General features: G+C 41.9%; 1 protein-coding gene across 9 annotated transcripts in view; it reads right to left on the bottom strand.

Moving 5' to 3' along the window:
* The window catches only part of znf532 (zinc finger protein 532), a 121,204-nt gene that overhangs the window by 78,331 nt on the left and 17,763 nt on the right, over positions 1 to 25,110 (bottom strand). For 2 of the 9 annotated variants that reach the window (XM_078426142.1, XM_078425804.1), the window contains exon 3: positions 3,603 to 3,711. The gene's annotated coding sequence lies outside the window, so the exon portion shown is untranslated. Of the gene's footprint in view, positions 1 to 3,064; positions 3,120 to 3,602; positions 3,712 to 4,347; positions 4,469 to 4,729; positions 4,989 to 10,706; positions 10,746 to 13,996; positions 14,113 to 18,143; positions 18,204 to 25,110 lie in introns of those variants that run through there. The other 7 variants (XM_078426317.1, XM_078426227.1, XM_078426405.1 and 4 more) reach the window with 7 other exon arrangements.

Below are 25,110 nucleotides of genomic sequence, written 5' to 3'. Positions count from 1 at the left end.
GACTGTCGTATGTTGAAAGGCTGGAGCAATTAGGCTTGTATACACTGGAATTTAGAAGGATGAGGGGGGATCTTATTGAAACATATAAGATAATTAGGGGATTGGACACATTAGAGGCAGGAAACATGTTCCCAATGTTGGGGGAGTCCAGAACAAGGGGCCACAGTTTAAGAATAAGGGGTAGGCCATTTAGAACGGAGATGAGGAAGAACTTTTTCAGTCAGAGAGTGGTGAAGGTGTGGAATTCTCTGCCTCAGAAGGCAGTGGAGGCCAGTTCGTTGGATGCTTTCAAGAGAGAGCTGGATAGAGCTCTTAAGGATAGCGGAGTGAGGGGGTATGGGGAGAAGGCAGGAACGGGGTACTGATTGAGAGTGATCAGCCATGATCGCATTGAATGGCGGTGCTGGCTCGAAGGGCTGAATGGCCTACTCCTGCACCTATTGTCTATTGTCTATACTAGACACCAAAGCCAGGCGAATGTCCCACAACCAATCTGGCCTAGTCAGAATTTTGTGAGCTTTATCAAGGCTAGATAGTACGACTTTCCCTTGCAAAAACCGGGAAGAATTCAGCAGGTCAAGCAGCATTTGTGCAGGCAAAGTGATAGTCGACCTTTTGGGTTGAGACATGTATCCAGACTTTTTCTTAATGCAGAACGTCATGGCCTGTCACTTTTTAAAACCTTACTTATTATTTGTCATCGATATTAATGAAGGTGCAAGCCAAGGTTAGTAAGCTTGCAGATGATATTAAAATTGGTGGTATCAAAGATGGTGAAGAAGGTAATCAAAAATTACAGCAGGATGTTGTTCAGCTAGTAATTGGACCAAGGAATGGAAAATGAATTCAATGCAGATAAGTGCAAGATTTGCACTTTGGTAAGTCAAACGAGGGCAGGGCCTTCACAGTGAAGAGGAGTGTCATGGAACAGAGGGACCTTTCAGTTCAGTACAGTTTAGTTTATTGTCACTTGTACCAAGCTACAGTGAAAAGCTTTTGTTGCGTGCTTTAAAGTCAGCAGAAAGAAAATACATGATTACAATCGAGCCATTTACAGTGTATAGATCTGTAGGAATAGAGATTTAAGAGCATGGAGTGATTGTAATACGAGTTTGTAGATTTACTTCTGTGGCTAGCAGAAAAATAGTCACCTGAGTTGGGTGCCATTTTGGCAGGATGTACAACCGAGGAGGACAAGCACAAAATTCCCTGAGAGTGATCAGATGTAGACATGGTGGTGATTAAGGCTTTTAGCATTTTGTCATTCATCACTCAGGTCATTGTGAATAGAAGTTGCAATGTTATGTTACAGTTGTACAAAACGTTGTTTGAGGCCACATTTGTAGTACTGTAAATATTGCTGTAATACTGTAAAAATTGCTGGAGCAACTCAGCGGGACAGACAGCATCTCCGGAGAAGGAATGGGTGACGTTTCGGGTCGAGACCCTTCAACCCTGCAATAGGAAGGATGCCATTAAGCTGGAAAGAGTTCAGAAACGATTTGCAAGGATGCTGCCTGAACTCGAGGGACAGAGTTAGAGGAAGAGATTGGGTAGGCAAAGATTATCAATCCTAAATAAGACACAAAGTGCTGGAGTACCTCAACGGGTCAGGCAACATCTCTTGAGAACATGGATATGTGACCTTTTGTGTCGGGACCCTTCTCAATGATCAGTCTTTTTCACGATGTTGGGAATTAAGAAACACGTACAAGGTGCAAGGGGAAAGATTTAATAGGAACCTGAGGGACAACTTTTTTGTACCTGCCTCAACCATTTCCTCTGGCAGCTCATTCCATATACGTACCACCCTCTGTGTGAAAAAGATAATTAAAACACATTTGGATAGGTACATGGATAAGAAGGTTTAAAGGTATATGGGTCAAATGTGGGGAAGACAAAGACAGCCTCTACGCAGCCTCCCCCACGAGTAGCTTATAGGCTCATAAGCCCTTAAAGCGAAACTAATGTCTTTGCCACGTCTGCAGACCGCAAAACGCCATGCCTCCCCAGGCCAGGCGGCACCGCCAAATGCCGCCAACTGTCGTGGTTTAGCGCTACTGCAGCTCAACGTTGGCCTGGCTCGCCTCAACGGAGCTGCAGGTCTAAAAGACATACGACAGAAGAAGAAGGTCAAATGCAACCAAATGGGACTAGGGTGGCATCTTGGGCAGTAGGGACAAACTGGGCTGAAGTGCCTGTTTCCGTGCTATCTGACTTTGACTGAAAAAATATTTTTTAGCTCTAGAGATCCTAGCTATCCAACCCATCACTCACTAATTTAATTGGACTGCTGCAACTTATTCACTCTCTCCTGTACCCACTAACTCCACTTCTGTCATTTATTGTCGCACGATTCAAATGGTTGCAAGGCTTTGCAGAGGAGAAATCACATAAGGATGTGAAAAAAAGCATAAAAGTCAGAATAAAAGCAAATCTGACACAACCTGGTAAAATAGCATATCGGCCGGCATTCAGAGTTTCATGCAACTAAAAATAAAATGATAAAGCTGATTGTATTAGGAGAGGCCAAAGATTCTGACAGTTAAAGTGCTGGAGTAACTCAGCAGGTCAGGCATCATCTCTGGACATGGGTAGGTGACAGTCGGTGGAATCACTCTGCTCCCAGAGGCATAAAGGGTGTGTTCGCATTCCACTCCAAAGATTCAATACAAAAATCTAAGCAGACACAAAGTGTTGCAATGTCAAACCTACCAGCTTTCAAATTATAACCCTGCCCTCTATTCCTTCTCGAGTAGGCCCAATGACACACAACACAGAACAGGGTGTCAAACCCACAGAGGACTCTGAACATGAAGGTGAAAGTTGAAAGACAAACACATTGGGGTTGGGAGTCAATGCGATTGCAAGCAATGAAGATGTCATGAATTGGTGCAGTTCGATAAATAGACAGCAGCATTCTGGATGAAGGGTTGAGCTTTGGAGGCCACTCCCAAGAGTATTTGAATATCCGAGTGCAAAGAAAACAATAGTATGGATGAATACAGTGCTGCTGCTCAGTTGTTTTCTATCCCCAGTCAGTATCACCATCCCAGCAGCATACCAGCTAAAATTGTCAGACTTTGCAGAAGCCGGGTATCAATCTTAAGAAATCTTAATTCCACAGTTCAATGCACCATGTAGCAACTGTATTTCCTTTATGCAAAATAGGTCAGGCAGCATCCAATCCTTGTCAATGTCATGCTGTAACCCAAGAGTAGGCCCAGGAGTGGGCGTCTTGGATGACAATATTTCCTTTGTCTGTGAAGCAAGCAGAAAGTAGAGTTCATCCTGTAAGGAACTATGCAGCACTGACATATTAAATCATGGCCAACATATTTTTCCAATATAATAATATATTATCATTTTCGATCTGAGTACTAACCAAACAGGTTCACAATCATTAAAATGTCAGTAGTGAGAATTGGGCCACTGGACCTTGCCCATTGGACTTTTGATATGTGTGTTGAGAGCAGCAGGCCAAAGATCCTACAATCTGACATGCTTCCAAGCTCATAAAATAAAGGAAAAAAAGGAGGCCGTGAGACCAGAGAGAATATGCAAGGTAATAAAATAAGTCTGTTAAACCATCAGTTACTTACCCTGAACTAGGCCTCTGCTGCCACTGAGCTGTAACCAAGAACTGTCGGCATTTTCTGTGCTCTAGTATCCATCAAAAGGAGATGAAAAGTCCATCCAAAATCGTGGCAGCTATAGTTTTCCAATTTTAAAGAGAATACCAAAATGTTTTTGCGCTCACAATTACTGGCAGCAAAAGAGCAACTTAAATATAGTAACCGACTAAGGAATAGAATATTAACACACTGGGCAAGAAGCTCCAGCCTCTCAAGTTTGTTAGCACAAAATGCTCAAATTTAACCACCACCAATAATATATTTGTGTGTTCCATATAATATTTTAAACTCAGATTGCCGTTTCGAGAAAGCTGGTGGCCATGGTCGAGAAATCTCTCTGGAGAATTATGAGAAAACAAAGAACATTTCCTCCCTCCTAAAGCTTTAGAGAGACCAGCGTCTGGAAGGCTTTTAAAAGGGAGGTGTCAATCAGTAGCCCCAGAAGGCTTTGTGCTGATATTTAAGTTACTGAAACAGATACACTTTTACATCCTTTTAAAAAATAGTAGACAGCAATTTGTTTAAAGACAATCCCAGTTTTGTTTTTAAAATTATTTTATGCAGTATATTGTCAAATTCAACTAGTTAAATTTATGACCATAATTCTCCTGGCATGGTGACTTGCATAATGTAGGATACCGTTCTTGTAGTCTACTGTGTTATAGTACAAAACTGTGGCATTTTTTGACCCAAATATAAAGATATTTCTCACCATTTCTGTTAGGAAGTACATGCTCTTTAACTGAAGAAGCAGCACCAAAATACCCCTCCATCTTCTCTGCTAGCAAACCAGCAAAGCGTGTCTTTTCTGCCCCATGTAATGTACTAAAAGCCCACTTTGCAGTACCCTAATTAGCACAGCAACAAAGAAGATGGTTCCAGATTTAAATATACACTTTCTAATCCAGATACACACTGCAGCTCGCAGTAAGTAACAGATTACCCCAATGAATCCACCATTTTTTTTGTAAAGGGAGCACACAAACCTTCCTTCAGACTTGAATCTCTTTCCTCGAGACAGTGAAACAATTATTTTGTTAAAGATATTAACAAGCATACCCATTTATAAAGTATTTAGCATACTATCCACATACCACAATAGTGTGTCTAGGGTGCAATCATGCTGTTTTGGATGGTACCTTTCTGCAAGCTTCTTGTATTGCTGCCATGAAGGAGGAAGCAATGTAGCTCAGTGGCTGCATTGTTCATGAGCTGATCAGCTTCAAACCAGTTCCAGCCGGTTCCAGCCACCCCACGTACAGCTATGGAAACCTGTACTGCAGCACATACTGGCCAGTCTTTCCCTTCGCTTGTGCCACATTATTTCAGGGTTTTTCACCCAAAAACAGCTCTTTAAACTCTTCTTTCAAAAAGGCTGCACCTTCTGAATCGTGTCTAAAAAAAGCCAGTTTTTTTTTTCTCCTCGCAAGTTGCTGTGATCTCTGGGAAAGCCAATTGCAATAAAGATTTGTGACATTACAGTATGAAATGGCTGCTTGAAGTCCTCACGGAAATAAAAATCACAGGGGCAACGGCTAACTTAATGCTTTCTGCACATTAAAAAAAAAAATATTCACTGATAGTGCAGTCTAGATTCGAACAGGCAAAGAAATTTAAAAGGTGCCACAAATTGTTTATTTCTCCCGAATAACTGCCAAAACAAGTGTTCACTTTTAAATCAGTAAATCAAACGCCTTCACTACTTTTAGCCAGGAAGACTCATTATGATTTTATTGGGTCCGACATGCCACATTGCAGGGAATGCCGTTCACAAAACACCAGCCGCTTTTCTGTTTTTAACCACACCCTTAAGCAAGCAGCCATTTTAGAAACAAATGTACATTCTGCCAATTGTTCAGTCCTTCCAAAAGCTTTTGCCTCCTTACTCAGCAGGGCCTTGTCCTTCATTTTAGCAGCTCAGACTCGTAATTGTCAGCAACCAGGGGGACATTCGCTTTTTTTAAATAGAAAATTCCTAGTTATACTCATTTCTGAAGAAACTTACTACAACTTCATGTGTGTCAATAAGAAGGCAGCAGAATTCTAGTGCAGAAAAATGATAATTTACACCGTTCTTCACATTGGAAGCCTAAAAAGCCTCGTTGGGATTAAAAAAAAAAGTTTTACTACCAGCTCGAGTAAAACACCAGAGTGGAAAGGGGGAGGGGTATTATCACTGCGGACAGCTTCTCAGTTTGGGCCACTTCAAATTAACCGTTTGATGTCCAGTAGAACAAGTAGACAGCATTTTACCATCAATTTGCAGTCATAATTGCATATTTCCTTCTTGCAAAGGGTCAGACTTTCTCCCATCCAGTCCATTGAAAGTTAAAAGCAGTAACATATCTCGCTGCCACAAGGTATATACACTTTGCCAGCATAGTTAGCTGAACAACAATCACATCTGCCTATTTCCTGTCAGCAGTTCAGAGTGCTACTTTGGCATTCCTTTCTTACATCCAACATTCAAATTATTTTAATACACAAATCAGCACTCTAAAATTTAAAATGTTAGCAAATTCATTAAGTATTTTTTTCGTGATTACTTGCATATCATCATCAAACATGCTAAGTAAGTTTTAATTTTACACTTTCCTTCCCTCTTCTGATATCTCTTTTTATCTTGCAAGACAGGACAGAAAGAAAAGACTGGTTGTACTGGTTCAAATGCATTCAGTTAATTGAAAATGTGTCACATGGTTTATATGTAAAAAAAAATACCAGGACTCCAAGTCATATTCACTATCATGAAGCCCTGAATCAGTAAAAGCCCGTGGACTTCTAATTGTAGCCCGCAAAATACTACATCGCACTTATAAGATGACAAAGGATCCCATATTCCACTTGAGTAGCTTATAACCCAAGTGTGAATATTGATTTCTCCAATTTTAGTTAACTACAACTCGCCACCTCACCCACCCCACCCCACCATCTTCCCGCACCCCCTTCCCCCCACCCCCTCCTCCCCTCCCATGAGCCCTGGCAGACCTGCACCTATCTCTTCCCTCCCCTCACTCTCCGCCTACATTCCTAAACAATTCGAACCTCATCATCCTCGAGCTACGCAATTCACAATTCTCTGATCCTTTAGTCCCACATCTGGTGCGTTTTTCATTTCTGCCCCTTGTCCAGCCATCTGCCTATCAAAACCCCCCTCGCCTGTGTTCACCTTTGACCTGCCTGCCCCCTCTCCATTCTTCTAGTTTTCTTGCCTCCCACCCCTTCAATCAGTCTGAAGAAGGGTCCCAACCCAAAAAGTTAACTATCCATCTTCTCCATGGATGCTGCCTGACATGCTGAGTTAGTCATGGAGTATACAGCGTGGAAACAACTTGCTCACGGTGACCAACATGCCCCATTTACACTATGGCCAAGAAAGAAAGCAATTCCTCTATTTCCTTAGAAGACTAACTACTTTAGAAACCGCCTAGCCGAGCACCGCAAGAAAGTGAGCTGCGATGTGGACACAGTTCAGTCGATCACTGAAACCAATGGCTTCACCAACTAAAAGGTCTATCTGACTTCCAATTACCGGTGTTTGGCCAAATCCTTCTAAATCATTTATATCCATGTATCTGTCCAAGGTCTGGGAAACATTGTAATTGCATCCCCCTCTGCTGCTCCACTGGCAGATCCTCACCATGCTCTGTGAAAAAGTTGCCCTTCGGGTCTCTTTTGCATCTTCCTATATTTTCCTGTAATGTCCATTGACTTCAGTTTTAGCCTAGCTCTTTGATCTGACACTTAGTGAAATACTGTTTCAAAGTTAGATATAGCTCTTAGGACTAACAGAATCAAGGGATATGGGGAGAAAGCAGGAACGGGGGACTGATTTTGGGTGATCAGCCATGATCATATTGAATGGCGATGCTGGCTCGAAGGGCCAAACGGCCTCCTCCTGCACCAGTTTTCTATGTTTCTGTATCAAGGGCTGTCACTCTCATCCCCTCTGTGGATTTCTGTTTATTGATAGCACGTATTGATTTGTTCACCCAACCTTCGGCAGGTAGAGATTAGAGTCTTTGTTTGCCTCAATAGTGCTTCTCCAGCTCATGAGGGCGGCACGGTGACGTAGTGGTAGAGCTACTGTCTTACAGCGCCAAAGACACAGGTTTGATCCTGACTACTGGTTTCTTGTCTGTACCGAGTTTGTACGATCTCCCGTGAACTGCGTGGGTTTTCTCCGAGACTTTTGGTTTCCTTCCGCACTCCAAAGACGTACAGGTTTATAGGTTAATTGGCTTGGTGTTAATGTAAAATTGTCCCTAGTGTAGGGTAGTGTTAATATGCTGGGGATCGCTAGTCGGTGCTGTCACAGTGGGCCAAAGGGCCTGTTTCTGCGCTGTACCTCTAAACAAAACTAAACTAAAAGAGCAGTTGTCCACACAAGGAACTGTGGATGCTGGAATCTTGCATAGAACACAATGTGCTGGATTAACTCAACGAGCCAAGCAGCATATCTGGAGGACATTTGGAGTCAGGACTCTTCTACTGATTGTAGGGGGGGAGAAAGCTGGAAAAGAGTAGTTGTTGGTTGTTGAACTTGTTATCATAGAGAAATCTCTGAGCAACCAACACATATTACTTTTGGCCGGTGAGCTTAACATCTGTAGTTGGAAAGTTACGAGCGAGTATCCTGAGGGATAGGACATACAAGCATCTGTTTGGGCAAGGGCTGATTAGGGAGACTCAGCAAGGTTTTGTACGTGGGAGGTCATGTCTCACATATCCGATTGAGTTTTTTTGAAGATGTGACCAAAAAGGTCAAAGAGGGCAGAGCTGTAAATGTTGTGAACATGGATTTCAGTAAGGCATTTGACAAAGTTCCACATAGTAGGCTGTTCTGGAATGTCAGTTTGCATGGGATCCAAGGTGAGATAGCTGAATGGATAGCAAATTGGCTTCTTGGAAGGAAGCAGAGGGTGATGGTAGAAGGTTGCTACTCAGACTGGAGGCCTGTGGCTAGTGGTGTGCCTCAGGGTTCAGTGCTGTGCACCATACTGTTTGTCAGCTACATCAATGATTTGGATGCAAATATACAGGGCAGATTAGCAAGTTTGTTGATGATACAAAAGTGTGTGGTTTTGCAGATAGTGAAGATGGTTGTGAAAGATTGCAGCAGGATCTGGATCGATTGGCTAGGCGGGCTGAGGAATGGCTGATGGAATTTAATACAGAGAAGTGTGAGGTGTTGCATTTTGGGACGTCTAACATGGGCAGGACCTATACAGTAAATGGTAGGCCTCTGGAGAGTGTTGTGGAGCAGAGGGATATAGGACTGCAGGTAGATGAGATGTTCAAAAAGGCTTTTGGCACATTGTCCTTCATCAGTCAGAGTATTGAGTATAGAAGTTGGGAGGTTATGTTGGAGTTGTACAAGATGTTGGTGAGACTGCATTTAGAGTATTGTGTTCAGTTCTGGGCACCATGTTATAGGAAAGATATTGTCAAGCTTGAAAGGGTTCAGAGAAGATTTACGAGGATGTTTCCAGGACTAGAGGGTGTGAGCTATTCCTTTGAGCGCAGGAGGATGAAGGGTGATCTTACTGAGGTGTATGAAATCATGAGAGGAATAGATCAGGTAGATGCACAGAATCTCTGGCCCAGAGTAAGGGGATTGAGGACCAGAGGACATAGGTTCAAGGTGAAGGGAAAAAGATTTAACAGGAATCTGAGGGTATCTTTTTCACACAAAGGGTGGTGGGTGTATGGAACAAGAGGAGGTAGTTGAGGCTGGGACTATCCCAACGTTTAAGAAACAGTTAGACAGGTACACGGATAGGACGTTTGGATATGGACCAAGCGCAGGCAGGTGGAACTAGTGTAGCTGGGACATTGTTGGCCGATGTGTGCTGGTTGGGCCGAAGGGCCTTTTACCACACTGTATCACTCTATGACTCTATGAGAGAATCCGTGCAACCACCCGAGTTGAGCAAGTGTTGCCAATCCACAACAGTGGCCCACATTCACCGTGCCAGCCTGGGTGTAACCCTAAACATGGCACTTCAGCACTGGGCAGCCATGCCGTTTGTACCAGGCCTGCCCACCATCAGTGCTCACAGACAGTCTCTCTACACTGAACAATGGGACATTTCATTGCCGTAATAACACCATATTCCCAGCACAAGAGCACACAGCAATAGGAATCTAATGGTTTGTGCACGGTTCATATCACAAATACATCCTACATCCTTAAGCAATGTATTTCTGTTTCGAGATGCATCGTTCACATGTCATTGAAGACCATACCTGTGGCAGAATTTGCTGGAGGAAGTGATGTCATAATTAGCCCAAAGAAGTAAAAAGCATGCATGATTTTCGCCTTTAGAATCCAGAATACTAAACACCCTTTGGTGTTTCTAGCCATTTTCAGGGATCATGATTACATTACATTATCGTATTAATGGCAGGTTTTTATCGGTCACCTCTATTGTCTGGCTGGGAACCATGCTACCATTTGAAGTAGAGGGAGCAAATCTTCAGGCCCGACTGCACCAGAAGCTTCATTATGCTGACAAATCTGGATCTCACACACAGGAGATCTTTGGCACAAAGTAGAGAAAACTAACAATAATTGCACTGTAAGTTAAAGGACTCATTCCCTATCTTAAGAAAAAACTTTGAAACCATTAGGGTGGCATAGTGGCGCAGCGGTAGGGCTGCAGCTTTACAGCACCAGAGACCCAGGTTCGATCCTGACCACGAATGCTGTCTGTATGGAGTTTGCAATTTCTCCGTGGGTTTCCTCCGAGTGCTCCAGTTTCCTCCCATATCCCAAAGATGTGCAGGTTTGTAGGTTAATTGGCTTCTGCGAATTGTCCCTAGTGTGTAGGATAGAACTAGTGAACGGGTAATCACTAGTCGGCAGAGACTCGGTGGGCCGAAGAGCCTGTTTTCTCACTGTATCTCGAAATTAAACTAAAACTAAACTAAACATCAGAAATTTCAGCCATAACGAGCTATACCTTTGCAGGTGGAATCCTCAACTATTACATATTAAAATCTGCCTCCACAATCAAAAGTTCTGAAGCCAATGATGGCCAACAATCAATGATCATTTCATTCACTCACCACCTGTCTCAACATGCATCATTTATGAATATTCACCCTGTTGTGTGCATAGGCACCCAAGATGACAGCGGCAGCGACGGAAAAAAACAATGGTGCCAGTAAACAAGCTGTGCTGTTATCTCCCGCGCCCTTGGATGCACCTGGATGTTCCGCGGTCAGCTGCTGGAGACATCTATGAAACAAAGTCGGAGGAGTGGCCATTTGAGGTGAGGGACAGTGCTTTCATGAGTCGACATGTGCCAGATCGAAGTGCTGTTGGAGTGGGTCATGGAGGCCCTACAGCAGGCATGAGATCGATTAGATCAGGCACTGCTCCAAGTGGCCAAGCACACAAATTGAATGCATCCTGCAGTGGCGGGTCACATTGACAGCATTGCCAGGCCAGGCCAGGCCAGGCCAGGCCAACCTTGCAGCTCTGACTCAAAGCTGCCATCAGGAACAATGGGCCTTTGTGGCAAGGTTAAGATTCTGCATTGTTAATAGCTTTCGACTTGAATCACAGAAAATGGGGATGGAAATGTGGCTGCTCTTGAGTACTGTCACAGTGTAATCTGACATTCTTACACTCTTGTACTTAGTATGATTGTGCCTTTGCATAATAGGTTTTTTACTGATCTCCATGCAAAAAAGGAATATCATCGTACAGAGGTACCCGTGACAATAAAGTGCGTTTGAACCATTAAAAATTCTTCACGCATTGCGGTGACCAGAACTGTACACTATGCTTCAAATGTGTCCTCACCAAAGTTTTACAAAGCCGCGACATGACTTTTTGATAGTTATACCCAACAATCCCACTGATGAAGGCGAGTATGCCATACACAAAGGCTTCAGTTTAATATCTCATCTATTGGACGATTCCTCTAACTGTACAGTATTGCCTCAGTGCTGTGTAGAAATGTCAGCATTAGTTACACATGCCTGTGCCTCTAAACTGGAACCTATTTGCTCAAACACAACAAACATAAAAGTTAGACAGATGACGATGCATTGTACAGTTGTGTTCGCATTCTTTCATCCAGTTTAGTCTTGCGTTCATCAGAATTGCTTTTACATGTGCAGGAGAAATTAGATGAGAGAAAAGGTCAAAATGAATTCAAAATTAACTGCTCAAGAAAGCAGCAGTGTTTTATTTAAATCGAAAAGCAAAAGCAGCCCTTGTGCACAGGGTTCCTGAAGAATGGGAGTGCTTAAACTGAACTGTCACTTCAAAGTCTGCAGATCCCATAACTCCCTACTGTGAACGGTGAAATAATCAGCTACTTGGATCAAGCCTGGGGACATAAGACACTGCAGATATTGAAATCTTAAGCAAAACAGTGTGCCGGAGGAACTCAGTGGGTCCGGCAGCATCTGTGAAGAGAATGGACAGGCAATATGTCTGTTTGGGACACTTCTTCAGACTGATTGAAGAAGGGGGGAGAAAGTGGTGGGGTACAAGGCCTAGAAAGGGATGGTTGGGATCCACTTGTCCCTTGCAAAGTTTTCTCCCATCCCACCTTGCCTTCCCGCTTTATGTTTTACTCGGATCAAGTCTTCCAAGTGAGCATGCATTTTGAATTTATTGGCACATGCAGTCAGAATTCAGTGAGCAGATCTGCAGACACCAGAATATGGAGAGAAAGTAATCATGAATTTAAGAATATTATCACAAAAAATCCAGAGATGGGGATGGTCCATTGCAAGTACAGAATTTTCTAAATTTATTCAGATTAAGAAATATCATGAACTGCAAGAATGTGGGTTTATATAGAACCTTTGACATAGTAAAGTGATCCCAGGGGAAGAGAATTAGCAGACACAATTTCATACCAAGACCCATTGAAGGATGCAATGAAAACAACAATGATAAGCTAAGGTTGAGGATCCGAAATAAAACAAAATTGCAAGAATCACTTATGGGTCAGGCAGCATCTGTGGAAAGGGAAATATAGACAATAGACAATAGGTACAGGAGTAGGCCATTCGGCCCTTTGAGCCAGCACCGCCATTCAATGTGATCATGGCTGATCATTCACAATCAGGACCCCGTTCCTGCCTTATCCCCATATCCCTTGACTCCACTATCTTTAAGAGCTCTATCTAGCTCTTAAAGCTAGAAATAGTTTTTCAAGTTAAATAGTGAAAACCTTAATGTTAATTATATTTCCCTTTCCGCTGCTGCTGCCTGATCTGCCAAGTGTTTTCAGAATTTCCTGTTTCTAGATCAAAACAAAAGGTATACCATATCCTCAAGAGAGGCATGGTGGCTTAGGAAATTAAGTTCAGGATTTGTAACAAGAAATCTGAAGATATAACAAAAGAAATCAGCAACACATACAAAGCTAGAATTGGAAGAATGGGATGGTATTTTGTAAAAAAGGAGGAAGTGACAAAGGTATTTTAGGATGAGAACGTTAAATGAGACTGTTGAATTGGTAGACAAGCAGAGGAACAAGGGGAAAAGAAGTAAGGTGGTGACGTGAATGAGAATAAGCGTAGAAAGTTTTAGTTGAAGCTCAAAAATAAAGGATGTAAGACCAGTCATTGGCTTAGAGCAAATATAACATTTAGTTTCCAATTTAGTGAAGCCATAAATGAGGGCTTCAATAACCAATGTATTGAGGCAGGGTCAGAGAATGGGGCAGATACATATAGCCTTGGTGATAGAAAAGGATGTAGGGTCAGAAGGTGAACTAACATTAAATAGGATGTTCTGATTACGAGCAGCCTGCTGCAGGCGTAGCAGAAGGCTTAGGAGCAAATAAAAGTTGCACAATTTGTAAGATTCCACCCAATTCCTGCAGTTTGGACATTTTCCTCAAGTGTCAACATCATCTCTGATCATAAATAAACAAACTGGAGTTCTTTGATAACAGTGTTTGTTCTTTTAAAAAAATGCGTATTTTGTCCTGAACTACTGCAGTTCTCAGAGGGTTAATGCAAGAATGCACCTAACGTACTATCGGGCTGGCAGAACACATACCTAAAATCTCAGAATATCAACAAGATTAACCTCAGAATTCCATAAAGACCAATCATAACTTCTCCTTCAACCATGCTACAAAAGAAAATAAACTCAAAGGGGAATTTGCCTGTGATCTTTTTAGTTTAGTGAAAAAGTTGACGACTGCTTTGTGGTTTAAGCAGTTGTTCTGAATGGGGGATGGGCACCCATCTAAAAAAAAAACTGTGTTTTGGGAAACAATTAGATATTGCTGTTTACCGTGATGGTAATGTATTACATTGGCGAATCTATTACATTGTATCTCTAAAAAAAAACACTATAATGTCACATACAGGACTTTTACCTTTTTAAATTAAAGAAAGATTGCTTTCAGGCAGTGTGGGGCCAGCTAAACAGCTTTCAGCCATGATAGCATTCATCCACGTCACCTCTCTGGTTACACAGCATACCACAGCTCCAGCAGCTCTGTCTAGAAACCCTCAGCTAGATGAATGTTGCAGAGGAACCATTTGTTAATAGATGTATAATCCATATAAATACCTGATTCAAAAGCGACAGCATGTTGGACATGCCACAAAACATAATGCGGCTACCACAGTTTCACTTTCATTATCACAATTAGAAGCAACATAAAGAGTGAGATGAGGCATTTAATGGAGGTTCATCATTCCTACTGACACGAGGCCTCATTTTTTTTGTTTCAAACAATCTCAACACCTGGCATTATATTCATAATATTACAAAAAAAATCTGCAGAATATCTAAAGACAAACAGCTGATTGATAACACATCTTACACACCCACATTTTACGTAAAGATTAACCTAACTGCCCAGCAGGGAAACAGCTTAGATAGGATTAGGTGCCTGTTGCGGGGATATCACATGATTTTAATTTCAGAGGTATGCTAGACCACGGCCCCTTTTAGGGTGCAAATGCAAGATTATATTGGCAACATATCACAAACAAATGCACATTTATTTCACCAAATGCTGGAGTAACTCAGCAGGTCACGCAGCATCTCAGGAGAGAAGGAATTTTTTTTTTATATCAAAAAATACTTTATTCAAATAATAAATATCATTCACAAAACATATTCTTAAACAAGCCCATCCGACATTTCCGGAGGTTACATTTGATACAGACAGGAATGGGTGACGTTTCGGGTCGAGACCCTTCTTCAGACTGACATCAGGGGGGCGGGACAAAGGAAGGATATAGGTGGAGACAGGAAGATAGAGGGAGAACTGGGAAGGGGGAGGGGAAGAGAGAGACAGAGGAACTATCTAAAGTTGGAGAGGTCAATGTTCATACCGCTGGGCTGCAAGCTGCCCAAGCGAAATATGACCTCCAATTTCCGGTGGGCCTCACTATGGCACTGGAGGAGGCCCATGACAGAAAGGTCAGACTGGGAGTGGGAGGGGAAGTTGAAGTGCTCAGCCACCGGGAGAACAGCCAACCTTCGATTTGTACCAGCACCTGCAGTTATTTTCTTGCAAAAGTAGCACAAGTAGTTTACCTGGTATCATCGCTGTTATCATCCCACAAAAGAACAGCAATAAAAATATCCTCCACTATCTCATTGCTGGCACGGTAGTGCAGCGGTAGAGTTGCTGCTTTACAGTGAATGCAGCGCCGGAGACTCAGGTTCGATCCTGACTACGGGTGCTGCACTGTAAGGAGTTTGTACGTTCTTCCCGTGACCTGCGTGGGTTTTCTCCGAGATCTTCGGTTTCCTCCCACACTCCAAAGACGTACAGGTATGTAGGTTAATTGACTGGGTAAATGTAAAAATTGTCCCTAGTGGGTGTAGGATAGTGTTAATGTGCGGGGATCGCTGGGCGGCACGGACTTGGTGGGCCGAAAAGGCCTGTTTCCGGCTGTATATATATGATGATGATGATGATGATGATGATGACCGTTTAAAAGTTATTCTAATTTTGAATATGGCATTTACATGTGATATTTATCCCAAAGCATTTCTTGTGATAGTTTATAGTTTCAGTCCTTTCAATTTTATTTGAATGTACTCCTGGGGCGCATAGCTGCGTAGTATTACATTCAGAGAACTCAGCTATTGGCCTGGCAACAGTGCAGCATACACAATTCTAGGTCCACACAATCTTCCTTTCTAGCAGTATTTAGACAGGTGATTCTCAATACATTTAGACAATAGACAATAGGTGGAGTAAGCCATTCGGCCCATCGAGCCAGCACCACCATTCAACGTGATCATGGCTGATCATTCACAATCAGTATGCCGTTCCTGCCTTCTCCCCATACCCCTGACTCCGCTATCCTTAAGAGCTCTATCTAGCTCTTAAAAGCATTCAGAGAATTGGCCTCCACTGCCTTCTGAGGCAGAGAATTTCACAGATTTACAACTCTGACTGAAAAAGTTTTTCCTCATCTCCATTCTAAATGGCCTACTCTTTATTCTTAAACTGTGGCCCCTGGTTCTGGACTCCCCCAACATTGGGAACATGTTTCCTGCCTCTAACGTGTCCAATCCCTTAGACCCCTTGTCACAATAGGCCACTCCTGCTGCCCTCATTGCATTTTGCCTGCTGCAACTACATTACTTATTTTGCAAGACCCCATTTAATTTTTTATTGTGTTTTATCTCACTATCAACTTACTAATTAATATGTTATAATCCTTCCTACTTCGTTCAATGTCTGCAAAGCAGATCCGAAATGAGGAAAAACAAGTACATTAAATGTTTAAATAACTAGCAGCAGCAGTGAGCAAATTGGGGTGCATGTGAGCCACAAGTTGAAAATTGCTGATCGAAAAGATCTTTACAAAGCCATGGACTGTAAACTAACTTGCATTAAGCATGACCATTTAGAAGCAGAAAAGCTGAGTGTATAGTTATATCGCTGGATTGACAATTTGATCAAAATTTACTTTTAGTTGAAGTTTACATTTATCATAGGTTTCAGAATTGAATTTGCTTGGTGCACAATGGATCTGCAAGCAAAGTCTCTTTGGGCACCAAGCCAGATAAACCAGCCATTAAGCAGCCCTAAACTATCCATGACTGTCATTTGATGGCGGGGTGTAATTTAAGAGATTTTAATAATTGATGAACAGAAGCGAGGAGGTCCTTAATATCACTGCTTGTTATGACCAAGAGGAAATCAAATGCGCAGAAAAGGTTAATCTCTTTTCAATTGATTTTCTTTATCATTGTTTGTCTTTCCCATTTTTGTCAAATGTTAAATTTTACTTGTCTTTATCTTTGGCAGTCCCTCGAGATCCAAGCTGACATATGTTCACTCCAGTTCTGTGAGGCCTGCGAGGATGAACGAGACCAGCGCAAGACTTGCAGATTCTGCACAGTTGGGGCAATGGGTGGTTGGTAGCGTGGGCAAGCAGGTATACATGGGTTATTGCATTCCTTCTCCCATTTATACCAATCTTCTGGGTGCTCCTTGCACATGAGCTTGAGATTCTCAATATCAGCCTGCATGCTATTTTGTCTCTTTGAGTGATCATAGGACAGGTAACAGCAAAAGGTCAGTAGGGATGTTGCATTGTTACCAATCTGATCTCCCGGTGGCTGAGCACTTCAACTCCCCCTCCCATTCCCAGACCGACCTTTCTGTCATGGGCCTCCTCCAGTACCATAGTGAGGCCCACCAGAAATTGGAGGAACAGCACCTCATATTTCGCCTGGGAAGCTTGCAGCCCAGTGGTATGAACATTGACTTCTCCAACTTTAGATAGTTCCTCTGTCCCTCTCTTCCCCTCCCCCTTCCCAGATCTCCCACTGTCTTCCTGTCTCCACCTATATCCTTCCTTTGTCCCGCCCCCCCGACATCAGTCTGAAGAAGGGTCTCGACCCGAAACGTCGCCCATTCCTTCTCTCCTGAGATGCTGCCTGACCTGCTGAGTTACTCCAGCATTTTGTGAATAAATACCTTCGATTTGTACCAGCATCTGCAGTTATTTTCTTACATTGCATTGTTACGTGGTGCTTTCAGTATATCCTTGTATTTTGCAATTGGCTAATTCTGTTCCACTGCAGACCTCAGAATAGAGTACTTTGGGAATCTAATGTTTTTTTAATTGCAAGTAGAAGTATAATTTTATGAACCACTTAATAATTTGTAACTTTTACTGTCATGGCAGATTTGAAAACAGACTTTAAAGCAGGGATATTGCTTACTGCAACAAATACACATATACTTGTCACATTGTGTCTGACAGTAGAACATACAAAGCTCACTCCTTACAGAGGCTAACTCCTGGCTCTGGTTAACTGGGTTAGTGGTTCATAACAAAATGCTCTGCAGGTTGGGGAAGGGGGAATAAAAAAAATGTAGATTCCCAAACTCTCGAACTGTAGAAATTATAAAAGATCAAATCTGCTGCACCCGCAAACAATCGGCCACCAAATAAGGGAAGGAATAAGGTCCAAAAGGACAATATGCAGCATTCTGGCATTCAGTAATTATTAGTCTTATATGTAGAATGGACACTTACTGACGGTGTATATCTGAAGAATGCCGAATTCCTGCAGAGTAAACAGTGTCGGTGGAGTTAGATTCAATGCCTTCAGATAGGAGAAAAGCCAGAAAAAGCACATCAATCCAATTTAAATCATAATCACTATATAGACAACGGTCAAAGAGAAAAAGGGACAAAGACTTTCAGCTGCCCCGGACATTTTTGATATAAGAGCAATTTCCTTCCATTACATGTTTTCCAAAAACAAACTGTTCTCATGCAATGCCCTCAGAAGCGCTTGTGTAATCGTGCAATCCAAGGGGGTTAAATTTACCAAGCAAGCATTATTAGAACTTTACTCCTCTTAAAAACACACACATTTGCCAATCTTTCCCTCCCCATCTTCTTCTGCCTCATTGCAGGAAGATGATGTCATACGCCTGCAATGTTCCTCAAATGTCCAACAGGCACTCTATGGGTTCCATTATCTATTCACTCACAGCCATGTGATGAATAGAAGCTAAAGTAGGCAATTCAACCTCCTGCTTGTTCTGGCAATCAACAAGATCATGCCTAATCTCATTGCTACTTTTCGATACTAACTTCAATTCCCTCAAATTGCTTATAATCCAAATATCTATCAACCTTATTCTTGAATGTACATGGAGGTTCAGCAACCACATCCTCTTGGGTTGAAAATTCCAAGAATTCACCACCCTCTGAGTGAAGCCATTTCTTCCCATGTCAGTCCTGAACAGCAGACCATCTACCTCAGTGAAGCAGATGTCCAAGGCCCAGGTTCCATTCTGAATTCAGATGCTGGCATGTGAGCATTTTGCAAGTTCTCCACAAAACATTATGGGTTCCGGCAGATGCTCTGGTTTCCTCTCACATACCAAAGATCTTCTAATAGGTTAATAATAGGTTAATTGGCTGCAGTAGGTAAGTGGCAAAAGATTCAAATGGGAGTTGGCCAGCAAGCGAGAGAGAAGTTGCAGGGTCAGAGGAAATGTGAGCAGGGGGCCAGAATGGACTTGATGTGCTGAAGGGCCTCTGCCTCACAAACAAATCCCTCAGATTATTTCCTTTTTCTTGCTCCAAAAATGCTACTTAAAACCTATCCCTTTTACTAATTTTTTAGCCAGCTGCTCTAATATCTTCATGTCAAATTTTATTTCACAACAGAAACAGCAAATTGGGATGCTTTACTTTGTTACTGGGTCAGATAAATGCAAGTTGACGTTATTAGCTTACACGTGGCTGGTAATTTTACTCTCCTCAAGCTGACTAGAAGAATTTTAAACATGCAGCAGCAAAACTGACCTGGCTGAATTTTGCTTACTCAGTTGCAACAACACATTGCTCTCTGCAGGAGCAAAGCAAATCCCACTTTAGAACATAGAACACCACAGCACAGGAATAGTCCTTCAGCCCACAAATCTGAGGGAACATGATGTCAAGTTAAACTAATCTCCTCTGCCTGAGTGTTGTCCACGCATACGCAAATAAATATGCGTAACTAAAAGCCTCTTAAATGCACTATTGAATCTGCCTCCACTACTACCCCTGGCAGCGCGCTCCAGGCATTCACCTGTCCCTGTATAAAAACTTGTCCCGCACATCTCCTTTAAACTTTTCCCCTCCAAACTTAAAAGTTTGTCTTCAAGACTTTGGCATTTTCAGCTTGTGATAAAAGTTTCAAATGTCTACAATGATCTAATTATATAATTATACAATGTTATATATTTCTATGAGGTCTCCCTTCAACCTCCCATGATGCAGACAAAACAATATTCCAGAGAAAACCTTGCCTTGTAGCTAACGCCCTCTATCCAGGCAGCATTCTGGTAAACCATTTCTGCACCCTCAATTAAGTTCCCAACATCCTTCCTGTACTGTAATGCCTGCCTAAGCTAATTCCTGTTGAATATTATATTTATTGACCACAGTAGTGCTAACAACACTCCTTTTATTCAATTTGTTTATTTTGGTTTGCAAATCAGTAATATCATTTAAACACCTACTTCATGCAAAGTCCAGTGATGACGCATGTCCAATGGAAGGAGTACCATTTATTGTTCTGACATGACAAATCCTGTCATATTAAGGCATGAGGAAGTAAGCTGTATCCAGCTATGTGCAAGAAAATTACTTGTGGTCAATTATTCAACACCGGAAAAGGAAGCAAAATGGGCGGTGCAGCCTATCATTCTTGCTGCATCATTCAATAAGACAAAATTTGAACCTGCACCACAATCCATTTTCCTGTCTGACCCCTACACCTCTCAAATCCCAGCCATGAATGTATTCATGGGACAGGTTTTGCCACGCAGAGAGAGGGAGTGGATATCTGGAATATCTGTTAGACGTAGTGGTTGAAGCAGATCAATCGCAGCATTGCAACAAATGTACGGGGATCACTGGGCGGCACGGACTTGGAGGGCCGAAAAGGCCTGTTTCCGGCTGTATATATATGATATGATATGATTTTAAAAGTAATTGGACAAAGGATAGGAAAGGAATAGAGTGACATGCAAAAAAATAGGATTAGCACTGATCGGCATTGATGAGTTTGTCTGAAGGCCCTGTTTACATGCTGTCCGACTTTAGGAATCTGAGATTAATCATACTTTGCGGTTCAAAAGGTATACAGAAATTATTCACGTTCATATAAATATGTTAAACTGCTCAAATTTTCAGTATTTTACTTAAAATAAACATGCATTACCGGAAGAGAATTCTGCAATCTATCTGGTCAGTCTAGGTCGCCAGAAAATATCATGAAATGCAATACAGTGGCACTGCATGACCACACTTTTCTTCACATAATTATCCAATTCTCTGTTCATTCACAAAATGGGATAGTTTTGGAAATTCAAATTCATGGATCTTATGTAATCACAGGTGCTCAAAAGATCATGTCTGCAATTCTGCAGTCCTGTCTAGGGATCCTCTGACACCACTGAAGGCCAGGAGAGTCATAGAAAGTATAGCAAAAGGCCAGGCCCTTCGGCCCACAATGTTTGTGCCTGGCATGAGGCCAAAATCGTCTTAGCAGCCTGCACATAATCCATATCCCTCCATTCCCTGCATATCCATGTACCTGTCTAAAATTTCTTAAATGCCACTATCATATCTGCATCAACCATTACCCCAGCAGCACGTTCCAGGCACTCACCAGCCTTGGTGCAAAAACTTGTCCTGCACAACTCCTTTAAACTTTGCCTCTCTCGGTTTAAAGCTATGTCCCTAGTATTTGATATTTACTTTCTGGGGAAAAGGTTCTGGCCATCTACCCTGTCTTTGCCTCTCATAATTTTCTAGACCTTTGTCAGTTCTCCCCATCTGTGTTTAGTGTTCCTCTATCATTCTATAGAAAATAATCCAAGTACGTCCAACCTCTATAGCTAATATCTCCTAAATCTCCTCCTCCACTGACACACCTGTCAACTGGCCAGGTTCATTTCCCAACACAAGGTTCAGCATGTTCCCTTCTCAGGTTGGGCTATCCACATACTGTTTCAGGAAACCCTCTTATATATGCCTAACTAATTCCACCCCTTCTAAACCTTTGGCACTGAGCAAATCCCAATCAATATTAGGGAAGTCAAAGTCACCCAGTAAAACAACCCTGGTACTTTGGCATCTTTCAGTAATCTGTCCACATATCTGTTCCTCTATCTCCCACTTGCTACTGAGGTGGCGGGGGGGGGGGGGGGGGGGGGGGGGGGAGTGGGGGGGGGGGGGATCGATAATACAATCCCACTCGAATGCTTGGACCTTTCGTGTTTTCAAGCTCTACACTTATAGCCTCAGCGGACAAAGCATCTAACATGTCCTCTCTGAGTGCCGCTGTGACAGTCTCCCTGATCAGAAGCGCAACTCCTCCACTTTTTTTCCTTCTGTCTCTATCACATCTGACACATGAAAAGCATTATGAAACTGTGTTTACAAGCTGTTGCCATTGGCATTATGCCCCCAGCTGGAAGGAACAAATCCCCACTCATGAATTTGTGTTTCCTGCATCTTACTGCATTATAAGTATCATGGAGCATGGATATTCTGAATGAGGGGACACCAGGAAGTTTATAATCCAAAGCCTAATTACAATACTTCTATTCCTGTTCTTTGGTTGAATTCCTTTATTAATTGCCTCAAGAGATGGACGCATGTTTGTTTTATCTCTAGCTGCCATTGCAGAGGAAATTCTCACAGTATGCTTTGATAAAAAGTAACTACTCTGCGGTTGTCCCTTAATTTGCAGACACGCAAATTAAAAATCAAATAAAAGGGCTGCGGGGATATTTTTATGATTGGAGAGGCAAGCCAATGAATTGCTCAATAGCTCATCTGATGGGTGCTTTTAAAATAATTCAAAATGAGACAGTATTCATTGCTGCCAATACAATACAGACACGCTTTCTTACACCACTCCTAAACTTCACAGACACTTTAAAAAGCCATTTTCATTTTGAAAATGGACATCCAAATTATAGCAGTTACAGATATCTCCTATAGATTGAAAAATGAAGCTCTAGTGTAATATTAATTCTCTAAAACACCTCTAGACATTTCTAATAAGAATCAGAATTGTACTGTACAGATATGGGTCATTTTGGCGGATCTTGTCCATGCTGATCCTGATCTTTATTCAGGCTAATCCCATTTGCCCACATTAGGCCCATATTCCTTTCTTCCTTTCCTATTCCCGCCAAACGCCTTTAATTGTATGTGCCTCCATCACCTCCTTCGCAGTTTGCTTCAGATAATCACCACCCTGTGTGAAAAACCTAACCTGCGGATCTCTTTTTTGAGAAGCTCCTGCCTTGGGAAAAAGTCCCTCACTCTCTCTCATATGGTCCTCAACTTCCTACTGATTTACCCGCCTCGCAACTGCATCAGTAGTCAATTCACTTTGATTTCTGATAACTTAGACCAAAGGGGTGAAAGAAGCTTCACTCAGAATATAATCTCCCAGATGTCTGACATCACATCTGGAAAACGTCATTCACTTCTCCATTCCGAGAAATGGAATACCAGAATTTGGAATCATCATTTAATAATTGGACGACAACATCCTGGTTAAACTAAGCTGCATTCTGTGCCACACAGGTCAATATCTCCTTGGTGCACAGTGATGACCAGAACTACTCACAATACTTAATATGATCTAACCAGGGTGTTGTATAGTTGTAACATATTTTCCTAATACAGAGGGCAGCATTCCGTAGCAGCATTTTGACTGTTTTCCATATCTGTCCACAACATATATACATACACAACATACACCTAGCATTTTCAGATTTTTTGCCATTTTAGAAATTTATCATTATAAGGTTGATTCCTTGTTCGGTTTGAAAATCCACAATAACTGACAATTGCCACAGAAGGATGTTAAATTGGATTGGTCCCGTCAAATAATAACTCTGTTACTCCGACACATCACTAGCATAGGAGTAGCTCATCGGTGAGGAAATAATAGGGAATTTCACATCAAACCCGCAAATGGTCATAGATGATCTAGTTTTCTGGTCTACATTCGAATCCACATACTGTAATGCCCTAAACTGCATCCTTTTTGTTGATAGTTAACAAACGTGCAAGCATTCCACCACAGTGCAAGCATTCCACCACTATCTTTAGCCATTTTTAAATCTGTTGAAAATAATATGCCTACTGAGCATTAAAAGTTTAATACCAGTGTTGGAACCTACAAGAAAATTGTTTTGGAAGTGCAAGTCTCCCATCGGACTCTAACAATACACGAGACCTAAGCTAGCTCTTTTAATCAGGTATTTAATTAGACTCTCTCCACCTCCCCTGACCTGGCAAGATCCTTCTTTTCAAGAATGCATCCAGCTTCATTTTGAAGGGAAGTCACTATTCCAGTGATCTTCTCTTTTGTCAGATGCACAGGTGCCTGCATTATTAATATATTATTGACTAACTCCAATGTGCAGAAATAATAATGAAACATTCAATCATGCAAAACAATTAAAAAGTGCCAGGTGGACACAAAATGCTGAAGTAACTCAGCGGGTCAGACAGCATCTCTGGAGAGAAGGAATGGGTGACATTTCAGGTCGAGACCCTTCTTCAGACCTTTCAGACCCTCATTCCTTCTCTCCAGAGATGCTGCCTGACCCGCTGAGTTACCCCAGCATTTTGTGTCTACTTTCGATTTAAACCAGCATCTGCAATTCTTTCCTACACATTAAAAAGTGCAACTTTTTTCCCCAACCGTCTTTAGTCGTTATTATCCAATTTTTAATTCGACAATATTTCCCTACCACACGGTAAAATTATATCCAGCCTGCTGGGAAAAGCAATGCTCCTTTTCTTTTGTCACTTCCATTAATTCACTTCTTTTTGACTAACTGTTTACAGTCACAGCACAGCACCATTGTCATACTGCCTCAGTGATTAAAGAGGTTGGCATCGTCAATTGGAAATGGCTCTTAGAACAAAGAGTAAGATGCCAAACATTACAAAGGAGATTGGGATTGAGATACTTCTACATGTGTCATCCAGGATTTTTTACAATGAAAACCAAACACGAGTATATATTAGATAATTATCACCCCTTAATCAATCTGACCCCATAAAAATGTCTAAATTTCCCATGAATGAATGAATAAGTTTATTGGCCAAGTATGCCTTGGTGCTCGGCCCACAAACGACAACACAAGCATACAGTTAACAATTAAGAATAAAGCATAAACACATCAAAACAATAAGGATACACCATTGCGGTCTAAACATGTGGGTGAAAATAAACCAGAGCAAAAAAGAGACTGGTTATAGAGTAGGACCATCACTCGTGGAAAAAAAGCTGTTTTTATGTCTGGCATGTACAAGCTCCCTCCCACAAATAATTTGCAAGCATAAGTTTTATATGGAAATGAAGCATTCTGTGCAATCATTTGGCTAGATGTAACATAAGCAGGCTTTCCTGAAGCTCTATTGCTCAAATAGATACTCTAAATGCAGCAATTAGATTTCC

Source organism: Rhinoraja longicauda, chromosome 1 (assembly GCF_053455715.1).
Source record: "Rhinoraja longicauda isolate Sanriku21f chromosome 1, sRhiLon1.1, whole genome shotgun sequence".
NCBI lineage: Eukaryota > Metazoa > Chordata > Chondrichthyes > Rajiformes > Arhynchobatidae > Rhinoraja > Rhinoraja longicauda.
Note: the sequence above shows the minus strand (reverse complement) of the source record. Positions and strands in the feature narration are given on the sequence as shown.